Here is a 3,760-nt window from a genome sequence, read left to right on the forward strand (position 1 = left end):
GTAAAAAAGATGCAGAATCATCCATAGTTTCAGGGGCCATCAAGATTTTGAGTGTAGGACTTACGGTTTAGGAGTTATTTGCAAAAACGCATTGTCCTTTGTTATAGCGCCCCCTAGGTATGGGACGATATGATTTTTTTTGTCTGAGTAGGGGTAGGGTATTTCTATCAGGCTGCCTGGTTGGCTTTTCTCCAGGTGTTTCTCGTTTTTCTGGCCAACGCGTTTTACCGGAGAAAAATAATAATACTAAAAAAATCGGTACAAAAACAATAGGGTTCCCTGCTCCGCTGGGAGCAGGCGAACGGCCATGCCTTGCATTGGCCGCCCGCTTGCTTCCGCGGGCTTGGAACCCTAATAACCTGAAAGTTACCAGAATGGAAAATGAGAGATTATTATTTACTCACCTCTGTTGGTTGACAGTTGTCAGGATTTGACCTGACATACTCATCAACATCTTCATCCCTGACAAACATTTTGTTACCCTGCAATGGGTCAGTGATACTACTTCCAGAGCTCTTTTTTCGTACGAGGCCAAAGTTGGCATCCAAAGCCACAATTACAGTGCCATCAGTCTGAAAAATAAACAGCAAGAATAAGGATAAGTCTGAAAGCTCTCAAATGACCATTTGTGCAATTGTACTAATGTCTTCTAAAAGTATATTACGAATTTATCTCAGTGTGTCCAACCTTTATGCACGCCGGGCACACTGTGCCATCATCAAATTGGTCACAAAGGCCAACTAGTGACCTTCGTCGGAAGTGATAATGGTGAAACTGGGAAATAGACTCTCCTACTAGGGCTCTGTAAAGCATATTAACCTGTAGTAAAAAGAGTCACAGTACTTATGTTTAATCTATTAATTCCAAAGGTACATAAGTAAAAAAAAAAAAAAAGCTAAACACTGTAAAAAACAATTTTCTACATGAGAAAGCATTGAAATGCCTTGAAAGAAAAGAAATTATTCAAGGTTTTTATTATCGGTTTGTTTAAAAGACTACAATGCAGTCAATAGGTGACAATATCAGGGAGAGCACCACTGAATACAAAGAGGTGAGGGTAAACCACAACTACATGATTGCTTAGAGACTTGTATCCCATGACATTTATAGAAAGTTGAGAGCAAGGAAAAACTGTCAGACTTCTGATAATTGTCTAGCAGATTTCAATCAATAATTTGAGGAAGCTTCATGACAAGTGGTATGAGGATATACAGACAAGGCCTACTCATGGGGCTACAGGTGTTTTTATTGTATCGTTACCCACAATCCAGTGAATTTGGGGTTTTCACTTTATGGCAGACATGATCATGAAAATTAAATAAAGTCTTCAAATTTTTCACTATTTGTGGAACGATTTTATATAATCAATGGGTTTCAATTGCAGACATTAAAGATAAAAATATTTGACTATTTTTTTAACAGTATTCCATTTTCTTCCATTTAACCATTCATATTAAGGTTATGTGTTTAATGAAATAACACATCTAGTCTATTGGAAATGCCATCAGTGACATTAATTTAAAGAAATATTTAATATATCAAACAGATTTAAAAAGTTGCAATATTGTTGACATATTTACTAGGACATATTTTTTTCTCATTACCTCCACAACAGTAAGATTGTTTTTCCACCGTAAGGTGTTGATGAATCCCTCTACAGAGACCTGGCACTCCAAAGAAAGATGGACAAATAGCTCCAGAAGAACCATTGAAAAAGCAGCCTGTGGCTTCTCCGGTGAAGCAGGCCAAAGGCCATACTTCAGAAGAGTGCAGACCTCAGGTTCGCATTCACTAAAAGAAACTGTGCAATTAATGAGATGACCTAAAAAGACAAAGAAAGAAAAAAGATTACTGAAGACTCATTCCATTTTTTATCTCACAGAGTCAATAAATACACCGTTTTATAAAACCCAGAATTAAATCAGTCCACAATGTGTTATACTTATACTTCAGTTTTATAAGTTGTATAACAAATACATGATATCCATATGAGGAGTTGTTCTTTTTTTTTACTGCTCCCTTTAGGGACCACCAAGCCACATCTATGCTTCTAAGATGGAATAGGACAGGGGTGACCAAAATTCGTCCTCGAGCACCTTTATTCTGCATGTTTTAGTTCTCTCTGTGGTGGTGGTAACAACCTTTCCAGCAGGTCAATGTTCTTCTACTGAGCCATCATTGGATCCAAGTGCGTTAAACCAGGGACAGAACTAAAACCTGCAAAATGCTGGCCTTCGAGGACCGACTTTGGGCACCACTGGCATAGGATGTATTGGGATTACACCCTAGGAGCTGGCCCAATTGGCTGGGTAGAGGGAAGTCTGGGCCTCCTTAATTACGCTGCTACTTGGGTGACCTGACCCCAGATAAACAGAAGGCAATGGATGGATGATATATCCCTTCTTTAAACATGTACAAACCAACGCAGACTTGCCACTTTAACTGTGTTTAACTTAACATGTGTTGTCTTTAACTGAGCTTCCCCTCCAATCTATGTATTTATGTAGTTTTCTATACTTATCTATCCAAGTATAAATAAATAACAACAAAGAAGGATAAAAAAGTTATTCCAGTCACATAAACATATATTCACGTGGGACAAGATTAATAATCATAAAGTGAAAACCTCAATTTTACTTATTAAGATTTAGAATTTTGTAGAAAAAAAATAAATATTTATATATATAGATATATATACATACATACACACATATACACAAAATTAATTAATTAAAAAAATACATAGTGTAAAAACAAACCTGTGTTGACAAAAGTCTTTACATCTCTGGAGTACACAACATGGGTACTGTGATCCCCACTTAAATGCAACACCAACTGCGGGAAAGCAGCCTCATAGCAGGTTTTCTAAAGAGACACAAAACAGGACAGAGAAAAACCGAATTTTATGCAATTAAGAACTCATCATCATTCTATACATATCAATTACAATATTTGTTAGTACATTCAACAAAAATGAACTTACATTCCACTTTTCAGGGAGGTGCAAAGAATTTATGTGTACTGTGTAGACAATCCTTGCAAAAAACACTGCTTCTGCTGCATTCCAGACAGCGGTATACTCCAGGTTTCTTGCACACAGAGCACGTCAGAGAAAAAAGCGGAGGACTTATAGGACTCTTCCAAGACCTGATCTTTTAGTGTATCCCATAGGCTCAGCTCCTTCCTTTTTGCCCTGGTATATGCGGTCCCTTCTTCCTTTGAGTTTTCAGTACAAATATCATGTGATGAGGGAAAAAGTGTTGAAGTGTTGGTGTCAGATGAACCTGCATGTGACGGAATGTAGGAAGATTTCGCCTGAGCACCGATGGTTTTCTGAGTTAGTTTTAATTTTTTGGTCCTACAACGGACACTGCTCTTATATTTAGGCATGGTTCTAAAGTGGGAGAGAACAGAAGGAAGACAGAGATACTGNAAGTTTGCTGGGTTTTTTCCCCTCTTCCCCCTTCTCTAACTATTATACTTAGCACTAATGTTTGCTTTGTGGGGCGTGATGGATGGAGGAAGTTGAGGAGGCCGGGTTTATATGTTATCGGACAGTTGTAGGTATTTCATATGGTTATAGTTCAAATACCTAAATCTCAAACAACATGATCATATGGCAGATGTATTAAGTTGTGATTTATGTGGTTTTATAGTTGGCGGTGCCGCCGCTGCACATGGGCAGCTGGAAGACCTTAATTAAAATTTTTTTTTATTTTTGAGTTCTTACCCAGATGTGGACTCTTCAGGCAGTGAAATT

This window comes from Kryptolebias marmoratus, linkage group LG17, assembly GCF_001649575.2.
Source record: "Kryptolebias marmoratus isolate JLee-2015 linkage group LG17, ASM164957v2, whole genome shotgun sequence".
Lineage (NCBI taxonomy): Eukaryota > Metazoa > Chordata > Actinopteri > Cyprinodontiformes > Rivulidae > Kryptolebias > Kryptolebias marmoratus.